This window comes from Acinonyx jubatus, chromosome D4 (assembly GCF_027475565.1).
Source record: "Acinonyx jubatus isolate Ajub_Pintada_27869175 chromosome D4, VMU_Ajub_asm_v1.0, whole genome shotgun sequence".
NCBI lineage: Eukaryota > Metazoa > Chordata > Mammalia > Carnivora > Felidae > Acinonyx > Acinonyx jubatus.
The window spans coordinates 9,290,459-9,312,766 of NC_069391.1; the positions used below are offsets into that span (position 1 = coordinate 9,290,459).

A 22,308-nucleotide genomic window follows, 5' to 3' on the forward strand; every position below is an offset into this window, starting at 1 on the left:
AGCCTGCTGGGGATTCTCTCTCCCTCCCTCCCTCTCCGCCCCTCCCCCTGCTCTCTCTCCCTCTCTCTCTCTCTCTCTCAAAATAAAAAAATAAACTTCAAAAAATACCTTTAAGTTTTCTATTATGCAATTTATACATACTTAAAAGATTTTTTTTTAAATAGTAGTGTATAAAGAACAAATAACCCCCCTAACCTAACCATTCACATTTTGATGATTATGCCCAACCACCTGTCTGTTACTCTGTTTTCACACATTTGTATATAAATGTGTCATATCACACGTGGGTCCCGCCCCAGACACCAAACACTTTCTAAACTCTTTTTTTTTAATCTTATGCCCTTTTCCATCTCCCTGGTCCTTCTCTAATATGCCACCCACGGAAGTTAAAGTGTGGTATGCATCCTTGCATACCCTTTTATACGCCCATGCAGTCATATACATGTAGGGCTTGCAAATCACTGTTTGACAACGTGGATCCTATTACACATATTTCTTTAATTTCTCAATTGATAATACAGCGGAAACCCTTCCTAAGTGAATCTATTTTTCTTAACGGCTGTATCTTGTTTCATGGCATGGATATGTCGTGATTTAAACACTCTCCTGTTCATAGACACTTTCTAGTTCTATGGGACAAATTCTTTTTTTGGGGGGGGGTGGGGGTGTCGGAGGAGACAAATTCTCATGAGTCGAGATGGTTGGGTTAAAAAGGTATGTATATCCAAATTTTTCAACAGATTGTTTCCATATTGCTTTCCCAAAAGGCAGTATCAGTTCTGTTTCTCACCCGTTAACTATGAAAATATACCTTCCCTCTCACCCCCAACAGTAGTAGGTGTTAACATTCTTTTGAATTTTTGCCAATCTGATGGGCAAGGAGTGACTTTAATTTGCATTTCCCTGAGGAGTTGGAGGTTGAGCCATATGTTTATTGGCCATTTGGGTTTACTCTTCTCTGAGCCGATTCATACCTTGGGAACATTCTTCCATTGGATGCTTCATCTTTTTCGTAACAATTTGTAAGAGCTAGAAATTAACTCTTTATCCACGTTGCCATGAGGCACAGCAACTATTTTCTCCCAACTTAGTGTTTGTCTTTCAGTTCTGTTTATGGGAATCCTGAGCCATCTAAAACAATGTTTAGGGGCGCTGGGGTGGCTCAGCTGGTTGAGCATTGGACTCTTGATTTCAACTCAGGTCATGATCCCAGGGTCGTGGGATGGAGCCCTGTGTCAGGCTCTGCACGGTGCATGGATCCTGCTTAAAATTCTCTCTCTCCCTCTGCCCCTCTTCCCCGTTCACACACACTCTCTCTCTCTAAAAAAACAAAACAAAACAAACAAACAAACAAACAAAACAAAGTTAAAAAAAATTATTGGGGCACCTGCATGGCTCAGTCGGTTAAGCATCCAAGTCTTGGTTTTGGCTCAGGTCCTGATCTCATGGTTCTTGAGTTTGAGCCCCGTGTCAGGCTCTATGCTGATAGTATGGGGCCTGCTTGGGATCCTCTCTCTTTCCTTCTCTCTCTCCCTCTCTCTGCCCCTTCCCTGCTGTCTCTCTCTCAAAATAAACTTTAAAACAATTATTTTAAACAGTTGAAATTTTATGTCCTCGGAGAGTACCGCCTCCAAAAATGACAGAATACCTTGTAAAAGATGATGTCTCTAACAGATAACAACCATGAACTCTGGACAAAATATTTAAAAGGCTATGTAAAGGTAGTGAAAGTGATCACAAGCAGGCAGAAATTAGAGGGACTAACACTGGGGAGTGAACAACATTACCAGAGTTTCTCATGTTTACATCTTTGTGCCTAAGGCCAGGCCCCAGGCAATACCATGTGAGTTGATAGAAATCTGAATTCTTACTTGTTGAGAAATCAGAGGACATAACGTGGGGCTTCCGTAGCAGTTGGAAAGTAATACCAGAAAGTAGAAACCCAAGGAGGGGGTGTTCCAAATTCTGCTTATAAACTTCACCCAAACATCAGGGTGTTTTCTGAACTATGACTTCAGTGGAGAAACTCTGAGAAGCCTAACTGGGGCTACTAAAGAGAGATTTCAGCTGCTGCCAACCATAGAGGGGGATGGGTTTGGAGTCTGAGCTCAGCCAAGTTAAGTGCCTGATAAAATAAAAAAATCAACATCTTCCAGAGGAACATAATAGAACCCACAGTCCCTAAAACTTATCATTGATAGTATCCAGGATACAATCCAAAATAACTAGCCGTATGAAGAAACAGGAAAATGTGACCCATACACAAGAGGAAAGGCAATCATGGAGGCCAATCTCTAGATGACTCAGATCTTGGAATTGAGAAACAAGGCCTTTAAAATAGCTATTGTAACTATGTTCAAGGACATGAAGAAAATATGCTAGTCATGAACGATCAAAGAGAAAACCTCAGCACAGAAACAGATGATAAAAATAAGCAAATGGGAATCGAGAACCAAGATACAATATCAAATAAAAAGTTAACTGGATGAGATCAAATTTTATGTTAAAAATGGGCGCCTGGGTGGCTCAGTTGGTTAAGCGTCTGACTTCGGCTCAGGTCTTGATCCCCCAGTTTGTGGGTTCAAGCCCTGGGTCAGGCTCTGTGCTGATAGCTCGGAGCCTGGAGCCTGCTTCAGATTCTGTGTCTCCCCCTCTCTCTGCTCCTCCCCTGCTCATGCTCTCTATCTCTCAAAAATAAAATAAACATTAAAAAATAATTTTTAAAAATTTTAAGTTAAAAATGAATTTTTTAATAGACTCTAGGTTTCCTATCATGGGTAAGAATGTCCCTTCTAATCCTAGGATTATACATATATTCACTTAAAATTTCTCCTAAGGTTTTCATATTTTATTTTTATATTTAATCCCTATTAATTTATTGGGATTCAATTTTTTATATGTTGTGAGGTGAGGATCCAAATTCACTTCCTTGCAAATAGATAAGGTACTTTTTCCAGCATTATTTATTACTTAACCTTTTTTGTTATTGTTCTTACTGAGGCAAAATATTTAGCATGTACCGAATTCTCATATATCCTGGGATGTATTTCTGGATTTTTTTATTGTTTCAAAATTTTCTGTCAATCCAATAATCCTATGCCAATACCGTATTATTGGACTCTGGTGGCTTTATAATATATTTTAATATCCACAAGGTAAGACTTCCTCCTTCAAATATTTTTTGGCCATTGTCAGACATTAATTCTCCCACCTGGACTTTATAATCATCCAACTAAAAATGGTACTATAATAGGGAGCACATTAAATTTATACATCAGTGTTGGGAAAATGGACATTTTTATATTAAGATTTTCTATCTAAAAATATTTGCCATCTTCTTATACTATGTTGTAAATTTTCAATAAATTTTCATAATTCAGTGGTTAGGGAGATTGATGAGAGACCTTATTTTATATATTTCTGTATTGTTTGAGTAGTAACGAGCACATATTTTTGAAATAACTTAAAAGAATTCTTTCAACAAAATATATGTTTGAAACTGATGGTTTCATGATATTTCATTACATTATCAACACTGTTTATATGTGTGAAACATTTTATTTAAAAACATGAAAAAAGGCTAGTACATACATGGTGAAATTTTTTTGCAGACCATGCATAAAACTCTAAAGAAGGAAATAAATGGCATCTACAGTTCCACTAACTACCAATAACCAGTTCAACTGCTAATTTTTTGCTCTATTTAGTTTCAGACTATTTTCCTATTTTCTATGCATATACACACAAACACATACCTATACATATATGAACACACATATACATACATGAGATATATATATTTATGTATATTATCTATATGCATCTAAGATGTGTGTATATAACCACAATATATATGTATGTATATGTATCTATGATATGCATATGTATCTAATACACACACATATGCACGTACGCAGCCACCCCCAAATGGGCTTCTACTGTTATAATTTCTAATAATTGGCTTTTTTACAAGATATATCATGAGTATCTTTCCGTTTCCAAACATACATATTATCATCATTTTTAGAAAATGCTCAGATTCCTTTATATGGATGCATAATATTTTATTGAAATCCATTTTCGTTTTTTAAAAATATCTTTACTATTGGACATGTAGATGTAGGTTATTTTCAGTTCTCTACCATTGTAAATACCACTATGTACTTTTGCTTTCTTGTCCTTCAGCATCTGTAGGTAAATTCTTAGACGTAACTTCTAAGATTCCCTACCTGTTCTTGAGAAACTCTACCAACAGGACAGCAGGGGCTGGAGGTCTGATCGCCTGCCAATCCCAGAAAATTCTTAGGATAGCCAAAGCTTGATGGGCATCAGATAGTGGTAAGCCAGAGTGTGGTTCAGAAACATGCTCTCCAGACTATCAAAGATGAAGAAAAAAAAAAAAAAAAAGAAAGAAAAAGTACCTTTTCTTGAGTACTTACTGTATTCTAGGAAGTTATATTCATTACTTCACTTAATCCTTATGACAGCACTTTGAGTTTGATACTGTTTCACAGAGACCCATGAGATGGAGAACCACAGAAATCAAGACATTTGCCCAGGGTCATTTCTTAGGATTATACTGGATTATACTGGAGGGTGCCACAGACGGCCCAGTAGAGCCCTGGCCTGGAATTATGAGCACAAAGTCAAGGGAGATACTCAGGATCTCATCCAGGTGTGTGAGGAACTAAGATGGAAGTACTCTGGAATCTTCTATCTGGGAGGTCCAAAAACATAGCTGAGTCACTGCACAGGCTCAAGAGTATCCTCTTCTGGAGCTGTCCCAGGTTGGTCTGGGGCTTGTCCACTGCTGCCACCTACACAATGCTCAGTGGCACCCACTGAAGAGCTGGCCCTGCCACAGGGTCCAGAAATAGGCCGAAGACAGATCTGCGCCTGTGGAGCTCCCAATCTGGTAAATTAACACTAGTCAGAATACACTGGTCTCTCTCTGAGCCCAGTGGCTTGGCTTCAGTTGGCCAAAGAACCTGAGGTCTCATCCAAAGCCCTGTGGGATGACAACATCTGCCCCTTCCTCAGCCACAGACCCACTGGAAGGCGACTCAATGTCTGCAAGTTTACCTCCAGGAAAGGGGGTGTGGAGGAGGGGCTCTTGATGATGAGCCCCAGCTCCTTCTCTAGTCTTTCAACCTTCTCCTGCTGCTACATCACACAGCCCCCGGGAGGTGGCTGTCCCTTTAGGCCCTGAAGCCCTCTCCCCTATGGCTGTCCCTCAGGCCCCTGGCATAGAATTTCCCCTTGATCTTGGTTGAGCCCCTCAGATAACCACAGGGAGGTGAGGAAGGCCTGGCCTTGAGTCCCCCTACAGGGACCTCCTCCCAGGGTCCGACCCTAATGTTCCCTCCCTACCATCCATGCTTCCTGACCTCTGGCCTTCTGGAACTGGCAACATCACAGGGCCCCTATATTAGGCTCCTCATGTCGCTATGACAAATAACCACAAACTCAGTGGCTTAAATAATACAAACTTACTATCTCATAGTTATGGAGGTCAAAGTCTGGAATGGATCTCACCAGGCTAAAATGAGAATGTGGGCAGGACTGTGTACTTTCTGGAGACTCTCGAGAAGAATTCTTTCCTTGCCTTTTCCCACATCTACAGGTTGCCTGCATTCCTTGGTTCGTGGCTTCCATCTCCAAAGCCAGCATCGCATCACTGCCCTCTGCTTCCGTCTTCCTATCTCCTTCTCAGACGCTCCTGGTTCCCTCTTTCCCTTATGACTGCTGTGGTTAAACGGAGCTCACCTCAACATCCTCGTCTCAACATCCTCAGCCTGATCACATGTGCCATGGTCCTTTGCCATTAGGTAACATATTCACAGGTTCCAAGGATTAGGACATGCACATCGTTGGTGGACCATTATTTGGACCACCACAAGTCCAATTCCTGGTTTGTTTGCTCAAGGTGGGGCTGCTTTGGTGACACTGTGACAGACCATGTTTCAGACCATGTTTCAGACCCTGGGGGCACAGCCATGACACAGTGATCTCTGGCTCACTAGCTCAGTTCTAGTTTTAAGGCCGAGGAGACACCTCTTCAGAGGGAAGAACGGAACACTCCCAGGGTGTTCAGCTGGCTCAGTCAGCCGAGCATGCAACTCTTGATCTCAGGGTTGTAAGTTCGAGCCCCACGTTGGGTGTAGAGATTCCTTAATACACACACACACACACACACACACACACACACACATATGTATATATGTATATACATTTAATGTTTATTTATTTTTGAGAAAGAGAGACAGAGTGTGAACAGGGGAGGGCAGAGAGGGAGACACAGAATTTGAAGCAGGCTCCAGGCTCCAAGCTGTCACTACAGAGCCCGACATGGGACTTGAATTCACGGACACGAGATCATAACCTGAGGGGAGCAGCAGAGAGCAGAAATACAGACAGACACATGTACATGCAGACATATGGACACAGTATGTACATGCAGTAGCACGTGCACATCCACATGTGAATGTCAAGGTGAGGGTGTATCTGCATGTGAGTGTATGTGCGTAAGTGCTTTTTAAAGAATGAACAGAAGGCAGCTAGTTTACCACTGTAGAGGACAAACATAATTCATCTCAAGGGAGATGGCGCTTTGTTTCGGAAAGTGTATTGCTGGTCCCTTGGGTGTTGTAAGTGGCCTGGCAAGGCCTGGAAGGCAAGGGATGGAACAAAGAGAGAGCTGGATTTCTCACCAGAATTTGCAAGGATGGCCTGGGAGGCAGGGGGTGAGGAGCACAGAGACAAGACAAAAGGAGGTGGGAAGAAAGGCCAGTGCAAGAGAACCCAACAGGGAACGAGGCAGGGATTCCATGGAAAGTCATGGCCAATGCAAAATTACACTTCTAGGAGTAGTGAGGTCTGACGCTGAGTTTTCATTTTCTTCCTACTGTGTTCTAGAACTGTCCTCACTGCCCCAAGTCTTCAGTAGAAGTCTGTTCACACAGTAACCTTTGGTGGTGGTGGCTGGGGATAGAAGTGGGTGTGAACAGCCGAAGTTGGAGGTCAGAGCCACAGGCAGGGGCTGGGAATACAGCCTATCGACGGGGGAGTCTGTCTGGACACCCACACACTGGGGAAGACCTTCCATGGCAGGTAGAATGTGAGTTTTAAATATCTGCATAATACAAAGGAAGGGGTAATCTTTGGGCGTCTGGGCTATAAAATGCCCATAAGGACACCGTGACCATGTGAATATGTTTGTATCTGTAACATCTGGAACCACGAGCTGGATGTACCTAACCTGAGACTTCGTGTCAATCTTACACCATCAATTACTTCTAGCTTGATCACTCCATCCCTTCAGTGCAACTGGATCATATTGTCTCCTGAAGGGATCTCATCTGAATGAACAGCTTTAGTCACGACTTATCGCTGGATATTTGATCTGAGTTCAGAGATGTGTTTACACCGGTCTACCTAACATGTCTTCGATGTCCCCAAAGCACCTTGACTTAATGGGTGTCCAACTGAACTCACTACTTTCTCCTAATGACCTAGTTCTTGGCCAGGATTCTCAGTAGGCAGCTCCACCGTCCACTCAAAATATACAAGCAAGAAACTAGGCGTCACCGCTGGGGCTGGGTCTCTGTCTTTCTCGGCATCCCTTTATCCAACCCACTGCAAGTCCCGTCCGTGTGCCCTCCTACTCAAGTTTGTATCCATCGTCTTCCCATCTCCACTGCCACCATTCTAGTCCAACAAACTCGTTTCCACAATCTTCTCCTAACCCATCTCCCTGTACCTGGCCTTGACCTCCTCCCGTCAGATTTCCACTCTGCAGCCAGAGTGAAAGTGCAATTTAAAAAATTACATCCAAGTATCATACTCAGGGGTTAAAAACAATAGATCTCTATCCCCTATTTACCCTAATCTCCTAGCCCTCACCCCTGAGGCAACTTTCAACTCCTTTAGCTACTATTTATAGTGTTTCTGATACCTTCCCGTAACACGCTTCCATTTCTGTCTCTTGTTATAGACCTTAGACATTATTCATTGAATTCCTGCGGTGATAGGTGAGGGTTTAGCTCACAGAAAACACTATTTAAATATTGTTCATTGCAGGGGCGCCCGGGTGGCTCAGTCGGTTAAGCATCCAACTTGGGCTCAGGTCATGATCTCACCCTTCATGGATCTGAAGATGCCCCACGTCGGGCTCTGTGCTGACAGCTCAGAGCCTAAAGCCTGCTTCAGATTCTGTGTCTTCCTCTCTCTCTGCCCCTCTCCTGCTTATGTTCTGTCTCTCAAAAGTACATAAACGTTAAAAAAAATTTTTTTTAAATATTGTTCATCGCAGAGCCATGTACTACGCCATATTTTCCTTTTTGAAGACCATGTTCCCCTGGAATTTCCACCTGCCACCTCCCTTTGTGCTATTTGCCATTATCATATTTGTATTGTCCCCAGCCTCCCTTCCCAGGAGACTGCACGTCCAATATGGACTGTTCCTCCTTCAGTCTGCTGCATTGCCTCGTCTGAAATTTCTCTGCTGCTTTTCTGGGTTGGTCCATCATTTCGTGGACATTACGTACTCCTTTTCCTTGGCTTCTCCTGTTACTGTGCTGGAGCACATTCTCAAGCAACTTCCTTTAAAAAGGATGCACTGGAGGTAAACTTTCTGAGATGATCTTTCTCCATACGTTGATCAAGTTTGGCTGGGCATATAAATTCTCGTTGAAAATCATTCCTCTCAAAATTTGGGGGATATTGAAAATATTGCTTCTGATTTTATTAGGAGACATTCGATGCCATTCGATGCCACTCCGTCCTTTCTGGGTAACGTGTATTTTTCTTCTTGAAGGTTTTATTGTGGTGTTCTGACATGTGGCTTTTTATGCATTCAATTTGAGAATTCAGTGATCTAGTCTGGACACTCATGTCCTTGTGCTGTGGGAAAATCTCTTGTATTATTTCTTTATTAATTCTTCCTTCCACACCACCCCTCTTTTAAATTAGCATTTCCTGGAACTACCATTAGTCAGTTATTGAAACCCTTAAATAAACCTTTTATTCTTATTTTCCTGCCTCTTTTACTTTGGTCTTATGTTCTGGGAGATCTCCCTGAATTTACCTTTTAATTCTATTGAATTTTTCATTTGCGTAATTCATTGTTTCATTTCTCAGAGTCCCTTCTTATTATTTGATTGTTCTTTGCAATCCGTGTGTAGGTGTAGGGTTGGGAGGGACAGCAGTCAATGGCTTTCCTGTCTGCTTTCAGTTAATCCCCTTGTTTCAGGCTCCACGTGTCCCTTGCACCTTCCTCTGCATGTGGTGGCATCTCTGAGACCAAGCCTCTCCCAGGTTCAGTGGAATCAAATCCTTTTGTAAACAGAGCTCTTGGACCACACGGAAGCCGCAGGGTCCCTTGAGCGGTTCCATCAATACCTCTTTCCCATCCATTTTTTAGCTTCCAGAAATTCATTGAAAGGTCTGGCTCATGATATCTCTTTTCCTGGTTCTTTTCATCACTGTAAGTGTACATCCTTTTTAATTCTTTCCATGCATTTTGGCAGCATGAGGAGAAAAAGGAGATAAGTGAACACGAGCAGTCAGTCCTCTTTAAACAAAGGTCCAGGCTGATCTGTGTGAAATGCAAAACAGATCATGTCACCCCCTTTCCGCCCCTGACTCCCACCCCAACTTTTGTTTGAAACCCTCTAATGGCTTCCAACTGCTCACTGACATGGCCGGGGCCTGCGGGCTGCTTGCTTTTCCCCCATTTCTCTCTTTAGCCTCCGCTCCCTCTGGCCACACTGGCCTCTTCCTCCTCCTTCCTTCACGCTTCTTATGGGAGCATAACACACATGGAAGAAAACACACGTGTCCTAAGTACACGGCTGCAAGGACTTGAACAAACCGAACACACCCACGTGACCCATCCCCAGAGCACGAAACAGATACTCCCAAACTCCAGAACCAACTTCGCGTCCTGTTCCAGCCTCTCCTTCCCCAGGGAGAACCATTCTCCCGGCCTGGAACACCGTGGGTTAGTTCTGCGAGTTTTCGTACTTTCTATAGATGAAGATCCGGTGTCTACGCTTTTGTTCTGTCCACTTTCACGCATAAATAGATGTAAGAGACCTGTGTGGCGTGTAGCAAGCATCTATTTACTTGCAGTTCTGTGTAACACCCCTATGTGTGCATATACCACAACCGATCTGTTTTGATCAATTCATCTGTATTATTTACAAGTATTTAGGCAGGTTTGAGGTTTTGACTATTACGGGTGGTGCAACGGGGAACATGTTAGTACATGTCTTTGATAAACTCAAATCTATCCTAAAAGTAAACATTTAGTACACATTTAGGAGTGGGTCACTACTCCTAATGTGTGTGTGTGTGTGTGTGTGTGTGTGTGTGTATACATATTCAGCTTTGGTAGACAATGACAAACAGTTTGCTGAAATACCAATATACCTTCCCACCTGCAGTGCACGAGGTTTCCCACTCTTTACAGCCTCTTCAGTGTTTGCTGTTTTGTTCTTCTTAATGTTAGCTATTCTGGTAGGTGGCAGTGGTTTCTGCCTGAAATTTTAGTTTGCATTTCTCTGGTGACTAGTGAAGTCTAGTACCTTGTCGTATGGTTACTGGCCTTTGGAAACTCTTCCTTTATGAGGTGTCTTTTTAAGAAAAAAATTGCATTGTCTGTTCTTTCCCTATTGATTTGTAGCTGTTATAAAAACCATATTCTGAATCCAAGTTCTTTGTTAAATATTTGAATTGTGAACATCTTCTCTTGGTCTGTTAGTTAGCTTTTCACTCTCTTGCTGAGAGTTTTTTAGGAGCAGAATTTTTTTACTTTAGTACATTCAATTTATGCATTTTTCCTTACTTAGCCTTTTTGTGTCCTGTTAACACAGATTCGTCTACTCTCAGGTCACAAGACTGGTCTCCTATGTTTTCCTCTAAAAGCTTTACTGTTTTCCCTTTCACATTTAGCTCTGCAAATCGTCTGGAATTGATTTTTGTGTCTAATGGGAGGTAGGAGTCTAGAGACATTTTTTTTCACATGGATAGCCAATTGACCCAGCCCCATTTATTGAAAAAAACCCACCTCTTTCCCACTGGACTACAGTGTCACCTCTGTCGTAAATGTTGTAATCATCTATGTGCGGATCTGTTTCCAGATTCTTCTCTGTTCTATCGGTCAACTTGTTTACCCCATGCTCATAGCACAGTATCTTAATGGCTATGGCTTTATCAATTGTCTTGGCATCCAGTTTTGCTTCTTTCTTCAGGTGAAACACCTTTCCCCCTCTCATCTCTTGGGAAGATCACATCTCAGTTGTCACTTCCTCACAGAAGCTTTCTCTCAACTCCCTGACCAAGTTAAATACCCGGTGAAACCCCTTGTGATGCCACCCACCTCTCATTTGTCACACTGATCACAATTCAATTTCACATTTAGTCCTGTGGTTATCTGATCAATGCTTATTCCTTCCCTAGTCTGTTGAGCTCCACAAGGAATGGGATCATGTCTGCTTTATTTATCCATGTAGTCCCAGGGCTTAGCACAACTAGCTGCAAAACCGAACCAAACTAGTTGCTTATTATTTTTGAGTAAATGAAGGAACAAGTGAGTCCCTTACACCAGTCTGAGTATATGTGTCCACAGGTGCCTGAGCCTGAGTGGGTGTCTGTGGGGGAGCAGGTCAGGGGAGGTGGACCCGTCCTCTCCAGCTGTCCTCCCCCTTCCCCGTCCCCTCCCCTGCCCATGCTGCACTGTCCAGCACTCCCAGCAGCCTCTCTCCTCTCTGAGTGGCTGGAGGAAGACGCTGGTCTCCAGCTGCCTCCGCTCGGCTGCCCTTGTGCAGTTGTCTGCCAGTTGTGCACGCCGATTACTATGAATGCCACCATCTGGTACGCCACGTGGACATCATAATCTTTTCTTAATTACATTAGCAGCGCAATCAGTTACTGCATTACAAGGCCGGCGATGAGCTTTTAAATCTTGGTGGAAATCATAAATAATTGCACTAAGTACCAGGCGCCAGATGTGTGTGCCAACTTTGGTTGCACTAGATAAATAGTAACCTTACAAGAGTGTTAGACAGCAGGCGGTCCGGCCGGCCACCAGGCCACACCACACCTGGGGCCCCACTGCAGGAAGGCCCCCACCGACCGTGCACCTGAACAGAGGCTCAGAGACGCCCCGAGTGTGTGGGCGCCAGGGAGAGAGAGGCATTTTCAGAGCCAGAGAGGGCGCAGGAGGAATGTGGAGAAAGACAAAGGGAAAATGAGGTGGGTGGATGGAAAGGGGGAGAGAATAGGAGAAGAGAAGTGGGGGGAGGAGGAGGAAAGAGAGATGAGCAGAGAGAGAACAGGCGCCCACGGAGAGAAAGGGAGAGACACGCCGAGACAGAGACAAAAGAGACACACACAGAGACACAGAGGAATGGCTGAGGCCCATAGAGTGTGACAGAGACAGAGATAAACAGAGTGTGAGTAAAAAGTCCTGGAGGACTGGGGAGGCTGAGAGAACAAAGGGCAGGCCTTATTTCTGCTGACCTTTCGCTCTTGGCCAGCAGCCGGGAGGGCTCCCAGGCACCAGCTCGGCTACTTAGGGAAGCTGACACATGGTCAGAGGGTGGAAGAGGCAGTCGCCAGGCCGGGGGGACTTCCGGCAGGAGGATGCTCAAGGCTCTGGGAGGAAACTCTCCTTCCTTCCTTCTCGCCCTCTTTCTGAAAACCTCCTGCATCTCTGAGGGAGGAAGTGGCCACAGGGGATGCAGAGGAAGCACTTCTGGTTTGTGCAGAGGTGGCTACTGAAGTTGCTTTAGGTAGCTAGAAAGCCCAGGATGGGGGAAGTCTGTTTGAGGGCATGACTTTTAAGTTGAGACATGTCAACTTAAGTTGACATAAGTCAACATAAGTCACAGTTAGCCACATGAAGCGCCAGTGAAAGAAGGGGAGCGGGTTCCAGGACACGGGAAAGAGCAGGTGCCAAGGCCCAGACGCAGGAAGTAACTTAGCATGCTTAAGAATCTAAGAGAGAGAGGAGAGGCGCCTGGGTAGCTTAGTCAGTTAAGCATCCGACTCATTCATGAAATCAAGCCCCACGTTGGACTCTGCGCTGATGCCACGGGTCCTGCTTAGGATTCTCTCTCTCTCTCTCTCTCTCTCTCTGCCCCCCCCCGCCCCTCTTCTCCCCCCAAAATAAATAAATAAACATTTAAGAAAAAAAAGAATCATAGAGGGAAAAAAAAGAGAGAGAGAGAGCAGATACGGCTCCAGCAAAGAAAACAATAGAGAAAGTTAGATAACTATAGGTAAAATGGATGCTTGAAGATGAATTTGTTTCTACTCACTCCTGAAATCTTACCAAAATGGACTTTAATGGAATTTAAAGATGTATAAACCCACATGATAAAGAGAACAGGAGAGAGGACAAAAGCAGACAGGGTGTTTAACAAAATTTTGGAATCCAGGAAAATGGATGATGGTGACTGACTTACAGAGCAGGGAAAGCTGAAATCTGAGTCTGCAGGAAGGGAAGCCAACTAGAAGGAAACCAAATGGCCCCAGAGACCCGGGAAGGGCTCAGGGATGGACACTAGGTACATCCCAAGGGGACTGGGAAGGCATAACATGAGAGGCCACGTTCACGCCTCGGGGACGGACCATACCTCCCGCCACAGCCAAACACACAAAGTTTACCCTCTGAGAGGTGGACCAGAGGCTCTGGGCTTGCAGCACTAGCTAAGCAAAGAGTGAGGCCCAGACTCAAACCAGCATCCCTGTCCTCTCATGGTGCCCACAGGATGCTTGGCAGATGGGCTTAGAGTTGTCTCCATGCCTCCTTTTCCCTCCAGGTCAAGCAACTGGAAAAATGTATTTTCCGGGAAAACTGCCTAGCACAAGGAAAGAGGCCTAGAGAGACCACAAAGGGCTCTCCAATGAAATAGCCAGTGTCTGTCAGATCACCCTTCGGTGAACCCCCCGCATCTACACAGAGCTTCTAGTCAGGTCTTAACACAATACTTCGAAATATGAATGACAGCTGATTATCACCAGATATTTGTAGAAAACTCTGGAATGAAAGACGGCAACCAGAGACTTAGGAAAATAGGAAAAATTAAGTAGGAGGAAAGAGAAACAATACAGAAAGCAGGGAAACATTTGAATAAATATCTATAAATAATATCCTCTGAAAGATAAGCCACTGCAGCCATAAAATGAGATCAGAATGCTATCTATCTATATTTTTTAATGTTTTTGTTTATTTTTGAGACAGAGAGAGACAGAGCATGAGCAGGGCAGGGGAAGAGAGAGAGGGAGACACAGAATCCGAAGCAGGCTCCAGGTTCCAAGCTGTCGGCACAGAGCCTGACGTGGGGCTCGAACTCACGGAGTGTGAGATCATGACCTGAGCTGAAGTTGGACACTCAACCAACTGAGCCACCCAGGCGCCCCTACCTATGTATTTTTTAAAGGAATGTTGAGAGAACATGACAGGACTGGAAGATAAAGTTAAGATAACCCAGAAGTTAGAGTAAAAAGATAAAGAGAATTTTCTTTAAAACAGAAAATAAAATATGAAAAAATTAGGCATATCATTGTGAAATTTTAGAATACCAAGAATAAAGAGAGACCCTAGACACTTCCAGAAAGGAAGAAATTTGTACACAAAGAACCAGGAACCAGAATGGTATTGAATTTCCAAAAAGCAAATCTGGAAGCTAGAAGACTCGGAGCAAAGATTTTCATATTATAAGGGGAATTAACTGCCAGCCAAGAATTCGGCATCTCAGTTATTGATTAACTGTGAAAGAAGAATAAATACATTATCAGGCATGCAAGACTTAAAAAAAATAATTAGCTCCTCAGCATTCCTTCTGAGGATGCTGCTAAAAGACATACTACAGCTAAAAGAGGGAGAAAACCAAGAAAGACAAAAGGATGGAATATGGGAAATGAGATCCAACAAAAAGGTACAGGGAAAATCTGGAGGATGGGAAGGAAATATCCCAAGATGACAGTCATACGCCAGGGAAGCCTTGAGAAAAATAACTCTGGATCACAACAGAAATATGTAAGGCCACAGGAAGCTATGTCCAGTAGAGAAAAAAATATGATAGATTACCTGATGAATGTGACGATACCAGGAGGAGTATTTTAGTTCATTGGCAAGTTTGAGGCCTAAGTGGTGAAGAATCAGAAAACCAGGCAAGTGTAAAAACCAAATGAATTATTAACTCCAGGAAAAACAAAAGTTGTACAACAAAAGAATGTATTAATAGTACACATTACATGGCTCAGCCGTGATCGATCTTTACATAGCGCTAATTATACAAATGCTGAATGTTCAGATTACCAAAAGTTGTGATGTAACCATGTTGGTAGGATGAGAAGAGGGGAAGTGTGTAGTGTGATGTAAGAGAACTAAATCTTCATCTAATTCTTACTAGAAAGTGAGTAGATTTTTCTTCAAAAATGTGGAACTAGCAACATAAAGAGTTGCTTTGAAATACAAAGGCAAATAGCCGAAGAGAACACCAGAAGCTGAAAGTTGCTGTCTCATGGGAAGGGGAAACTGAGGATGTAGCAGGGACCCCTGCTTTTTTGTTATATACCTTACACTGCTATTTGATTCTATATCATGTACATCAACTTTGATATAAAATTTAAAATTCAATTACAAGAAATCAGGAGGTGGCTTGAAATTGAGGCTAGCAAGATGAACAGGCACCAGACTGCCAACAGGCACCTGGTACCAGGGCCTCAGAGGCCATCTTAAACCAGTTTCCAAGAGCAATGGGGAGCCATAGAGGACTTTCGGTAGGGGAGTGACACTGTCCCATCTACTTTATGACCAGCCAACAAGAGGTAAGAGGCAGGCTGCCTGTGCCCTGTCAGCTTCGCACATGGGACTAAATACAACTTTTGGCTAAGCAGCGTTCTCCTGCCCTCTCTGGAAGCAATATATTCTGCAAAGGGTGTGGTCCACTCCATTTCATCTGTTCTTTGTGCCACATATTCCCCAGGCAGTGCTGGATGTGGACATGAAACATGGAATCCTGGTTCTGTTACTTTTGAGCTATGTGACTTTGGGCAAGTTGTTACTCTTTTTCTGAGCCTCAGTTTCCTCAACTGTAAAATGAGGATAATAACAGAACAGAACTCATGTGGTTGCCGTGAAAATATACATGGTTAGTGTAAAGGCAAAACACACAAATTCCTCTCTCTTGTGGGATCAGAAAATGTGCACAGGATAAACCGGTGGGAAAACTGGAAGGAAAGACCCTTTGAACGGCCCATCCACTTGATGTGCTCCTGCCCAGGCTTACCTCACCTGCTCTCAATGAGACCATTTAAATAAAATGTTTTTAATGTTTATTTAGTTTGGAGAGACAGAACAGAGTGCAAGCTGGGGGGGAGGGGCAGAGAGAGAGGGAGACACAGAATCAGCACAGAGCCCGACACGGGACTCAAACCTACGAACAGTGAGATCACGACCTGAGCCAACGCCCCTCAATGAGACCGTTTCTGCCTTTGCCTTTAAAACAAAAGGTGTATTCAGACTGAGGTAGGTTTGAATCCCATCTTTGCTGCTTGGCACTTGTGAGAAAAGTGCCTCACTTCTGAGATCCACTTTACCGGACTCCACTCCCACAGGGCTGCTGTGAGGAGTCAGCGACATGGACGACACAGAGGTGCTGAGAGAAAGCCAACACCCCGCCCTTGGTGTTTCCTTCCATGAGGACAGGGTTCTGTCGGGTCTAACACCCCTGCTCCTCGGTTCACCCGTTCACTTCTCCCTGCAGAAGGGTGGGACTTGCTTGGTAGGGGAGTTTGGGGTGAAGAACCAGGTGCAGCTCGGCCCCTTCCCCACTCTGTTCTCTGGAGCCGGCCGTCCACGGGAAGCCCCCCATTCTGGACATCTCCTCCCAGACTTAAATGTGCAGATGCAGGCATGACCCTCGGGGACAAAGCTCCGATGTGGGTGGGGAGGTCTGCTCATTCAGAGGGGGGTTACATTCAGGGGTAGACTAGGAGCAGAACTGGGGAGCAAACTAATATTCAAGGACTGAGGGTTTTGGGGGGGGGCCATACCAGCGGGCTGTTTCCACTGGCAAGTTGCTGCTTTTATGGAGGCACAGGCCTCAGTAAAAGCGGGTCGTGCCGCTGCCTCAGGGTAAGGGCGGTTACAGCTGTTACAGAACATACACTGCCCAGTTGAGCATGGGCCATGCAGGTGGCTCTCAGCAGACGTCAGCAGGCTGTGAAGCCTCAGTGGGCAGGCAGAGCAGAGCGGATGCTCTGATTATAGGGAAAAGAAGGCACTTTATCCATATCCATATGCTGCATTAGTTTCTTATTGCTATTCTAAGAAATTAAGACAAACTTAGGGGCTTAAGACAACACAAATCTATTGTCTTACACTTCTGGAGGTCACAAGTCCAAACTAGGTTTCACTGGGCCAAAATCGAGGCGTTGGGAGGGCTGGACTGTATCTGGAGGCTCCAGGAAGAATGTTTCCTTGCCTTTTCCAGCTTCTAGAAGCCTCTGCATTCCTTGGCTCATGACCACCTCCTCCATCTTCAAAGCCAGCAGCTAGCACCTTCCAACCTCTCTCTGCTTCTGTTGTTACATCAACTTTTCTTCACCCCGAACTTCCTGCCTCCTTCTTATAGGGACTCTTGGGATTACATTTAGACCTCACTGGGATAATCTAGTCTGATCCCCCCATTTCAAGATCCTTCACTTAATACCCCAGAATATCCCTTTTCACATGTAAAGTAACATAGTCACAGATTCTGGAGACTAAGACATGTACGTCTTGGGAAGCCATTATTCAGCCTACCGCACGAACCTTTCAGACATTAAGGAGAGGAACAATGACTTTTTGTTCTTACTATTGTTTTCATAAAATTTATGCTGCACCAAAGTTCCATGCATGCTACACAATATGCATGCATGAGCCCCCACCTTTATACTATTAATATGAGAATCGGGTAGACTGTATAGGTAGGCTGCCAAAATTCCACGCCCTTCTATGTGTTCTTATGGTACATTCGGGGCCAAAGGAAGCTGTGTGTTTATGTGGCTTCCTCATGAGCTCTTACAGGTCACACTTCCTACCACTTGGTCTAAAGTTGGCTCTGGAATAATCATAGCTTTGGATTTTAGAGATCTAAATTGAGACTTCACTCTCAAGAGAGCAGCATATTTTATTAATGTCCAAATAAAAAGGAAACGGGAATCTTGGGCTCACAGAGAAATAACTCCATAAAATTTCTGCAAACCCAAAAAACTAGAGAGGAGTTAAGAAATCCTGTCCTTGGAGGATTCTGTCTCTGAGAATGAAGTTGCCCAGAAAGTTGAGGTATACAGAGAAAAGTATACTTCAGACTATCAGAGCAGGAAGCAGTGGAAAAAAGAAAACAATTAAAAACAGCCCCACTGAGCGGAGGAAAAGAATGATTGAGAACTCCGGACCAGACGGTATAGCTATGAAATGGCAAATCTGACCTTGAAGGTAGAAGAGACTGATATGGAAGGGAAAGGCAGACAGAGCAGTAGAGAAAGGGCCACATCTTAGTTGTTACTACACCAGAAATAGTGACTGAGGAATATGCCAGAGGAAAAATAAGCAAGATCCCAGAGAGAAAACTAGGAAAATTCTCCCCAAGGGAACCACATGCAGGGAACCAGTGGGAGACGGCCTCTTACACACACGCACGAGTGTGTGTGTGTGTGTGTGTGTGTGTGTGTGCGTGCGCACGCGCACACAGTGTATGATATCACACAGTGTATCATATCACTGGAGCAACTGGGAACTCGCAACTTAGACACTGGGGCATCTAAACCAAGGAGTTACAGAAAATCTGGACAAATCTGAGAGGAGAGAGAAAGAAGATTAGCACAAAATACTAGAAGCATTACCAAGTGAGTTTCAAACTGATGACACCATTGTAGCTGGAGATCAAGTTATTACTTGGCCCCTAAGAGAATGGCCTGATAAATCTCAGGAATTAGGACTTTCTCCAGCAGTGGTTCATAGCCTTGACTGCACATTAGAATCACCTGGGGAACCTTTCCAACACAGTGATGCTTGAGCACCACCCCAGATCAAATAAATCAATCAGCACCATGGGCAAGGGTCCTCAAACTTGAGTAGGCACAAGAATGCCCCGGAGGGCTTGAGAAAACACTGACTTCTGGGCTCCGCCCCCACAGTTTCTGATCAGTAGCACCGGGTGATGCTTGAGAATTTTGACTTTTTAACCAATTCCCAGGTGATGCTGAGCCTGCTGCCCAGGGACCCCCCACTTTGAGAGCCGCTTTTTCTAAGGAAAAGCACTGCAAAGGTAAGAAAGATGAAACGAGGGCCGGGCAGGACAATGACAGATGGAGGAGGCCTCGGTTAGATCTCCAGGGAAGGATTACCTATTTAGGAAGTGAGGACATCGGTGGATGCTTACAGCATGGCCAGGACTTTCTGATCTCATTACCTCTCACTCTGGGAGCTCTCCTAAGACAAAAAGGGTGCCTTCCTGAAAGGTGAATGGAAATACATGAGGACATGAGACTGCAGGGAGCTACCCCCGCGAGTAGGAAAAGTTGAAGTCAAAAGTCTCCATGAGGCACAGATCAAAGCGAGTCTGCACCTGCAAATGCCTGAGGGAGGGAACTTGGTCCTCACCAAGGACCCCAGGGAAACAGGTTACAGGGACTTCAACGGCAGCCCCAGTCCAGGCATCTGCTGAGAGCAATTCTGCAGCAGAAGTATGAAGATGAGGACGAGAATTTCTTTAAAACATTGGTTCTCACACTTTGCTGCACGCTAGAATTACCTGAAGGACTTTTAATCTGCCTGGTGTAGGCCACAACCCATATCAATTAAATCGGAATTTCTGGGGGTGGTACCCAGGCACTCATAGCTTATAAAACTCCCCAGAGGGCTCCAAGGGGCAGACAAGTTTAAGGGCAGGACCTTGCTATTCAAAGCGTGGCTGCTGAACCAGCAGCCCGGGTTATTCCCTGAGAGCTTGTTAGAAATGCAGAATCTCAGGGGCACCCGGCTGGCTCAGTTGGTTGAGCGTCCGACTTGGCCTCAGGTCATGATCTCACGGTTTGTGAGTTCAAGCCCTGAGTCGGGCTCTCTGCTGACAGCTCAGAGCCTGGAGTCTACTTCAGCTTCTGTGTCTCCCTCTCTCTCTCTGCCCCTCCCCTGCTCACACTCTGTCTCTCTCTCTCTCTCTCAAAAATAAATAAACATTAAAAAAAAAAAAAAGAAATGCAGAATTTCAGGTCTTATCCTGGAACCACTGAATCAGAATCTGCTTGTTATCAATGTCTCCAGGGATCTGTAAGCACATAAATGTCTGGGAAGCACCACTCTAGAAGGCCCAAACAGTTCCAAAGCAAGAGGCACTGGCAGCAGGAGCTGGGTGTAGCCCCTAAAACACCTACTCCAAGACCCCTGGAGGCTATGTCATTAGAGAGGGTTCAGCTCATCACTGGCATTCCAGAAACACAAGGCCCTCTCTGTGGAATAATGCTACAGGGGAAGGAGGTGCTCTGAGACAAAATCTGCCAAGTTGTTAACAGCGGCTGCCTTCAGGAAGGAGGGTAGGTAGTAAAGCGGGAAGCTTGAGGGTTTTTTTTTTCTGTACAATCTGAAATTCCTCACTCTGTGTGTGTGTGTGTGTGTGTGTGTGTGTGTGTGTGTGTGTTTGGGGAATTGGTAAGGATTATGTTGATGGTGAGATTATGGGATATTCTTTACCATTTTCTTTATTAAAAAATCTAATAAATGGTACTATTTTTTAAAAAGCAATATACAAAGCAAAAGCTATTAGAAATACCAAGATGAATTTGGCGAGATCACAATCTTAATAGGATACCTTAATATTATTGCATCACTTTGTCAAATCAAGTAGGCAAAAAGAAATAAAAATATGGGACATGTGAATAATTGCATTAATAAGGTGATTTACTAGATACATTTCAAAATCTATAATCTACATACATAGAATACATAACCTTAACACATTCCACTTGGCATTTAAAAAAAAATGAAACATTTTTCTAGCCCACAAAGGGAGTGGTAAGGAAGTTTAAGCCCCATGAGGGCAGAGAACAGGACTGTCTTGTCACCGGTGATCCTTAGTGCCAAGCACAGTGGCTGCTGTAATGTAGGGACTCAATAAATACTGATTATAGGAAGAGGCTATACACAATAAAATAAAAAGTTCATAAGTAAAGTCTGAACAAATAAAAAGCTCAAAGCATTTGGAATATGAAAGAAACTCTCCCTTAAATAATCTTTAAAGTCAATATAATATCAACTGCAACTCAATAGGATTTTTCATGGAATTTTACAAGTTGAAATTAATACGGAAGAGCAAACGCACGTGAACTGACCAAATACCTGTTACACATAATCTATTTTTTATTCTGTAAGATTCCTAACTTTGTAAAATTATAGAAATTAAAATGGTGTGACATTGGTGCAGGAGAAGACAATTAAATCAATAGATAGTAGAACTGAGTGGAATTCAGATAGATCATCCATTGATGTATTAATCTAAATAAGATGCACTATCGGATGTGTGAGGAAATTATATACCACTTAACAAATGATGTTGGAACAATTGACTCTTACATGAAAAAAAATAAAATTATATCCTTACCTCCCACTATCCATAAGGAAAAAGTTCCGGTGGATTACAGGCCTAAAAGCAGAACACAAAACAACGGTGTTAGAAGAAATACGGGAGCTTGTGTTATCAACTGGAGGTATGGGAAGTTTCTTAAATAAAGCATAAAAACTAAAAGCCATAAATGCAAAGTTTAATAAAGTTGACTACCCTGTAAGCCATAATTCTTACAAGTCATTAAGACAATCTAGACTAGGAAATGGACAAGAATATGAACAGGCAATTCACAGAAAATGAAATGCAAATGGTCAGTAATCATATATATTTTTTAAATTTTAATTTTACTTTAGAGAGTGCTCATGAGCAAGGGAGGGGCAGAGGGAGAGGGAGAGAGAGAGTCCCAAGCAGGATCCACATTCAGCATGGAGCTGGACACGAGGTTCGATCCTATGACTCTAGAATCATGACCGGAGCCAGAATCATGAGTCATACGCTCAACCAAAAAAGCCACCCAGGCACCCATGGTCGATAACCATATCTTAAAAGATTTTTCATTTTACTTGTAATCAGGGGACTAAATGCAAAGTAAAATAAAGAGATATTTTCATTCACTAGTTCAGCTATTTTTTTTCAAGTTCAAGTGTAACAAGTGTTGACAGGATGGGGGTAATAGATTTACACATTATGA

General features: G+C 43.7%; 1 protein-coding gene across 1 annotated transcript in view; it reads right to left on the bottom strand.

Annotated features, from left to right (window-relative positions):
• MVB12B (multivesicular body subunit 12B) overlaps positions 1-21,677 on the bottom strand; it is a 262,005-nt gene extending 240,328 nt beyond the window's left edge. Inside the window, exon 1 of the mRNA XM_053204609.1 lies at positions 21,654-21,677. The gene's annotated coding sequence lies outside the window, so the exon portion shown is untranslated. The remainder of the gene's footprint in view (positions 1-21,653) is intronic.
• Between the last annotated feature and the right edge of the window lie 631 nt (positions 21,678-22,308).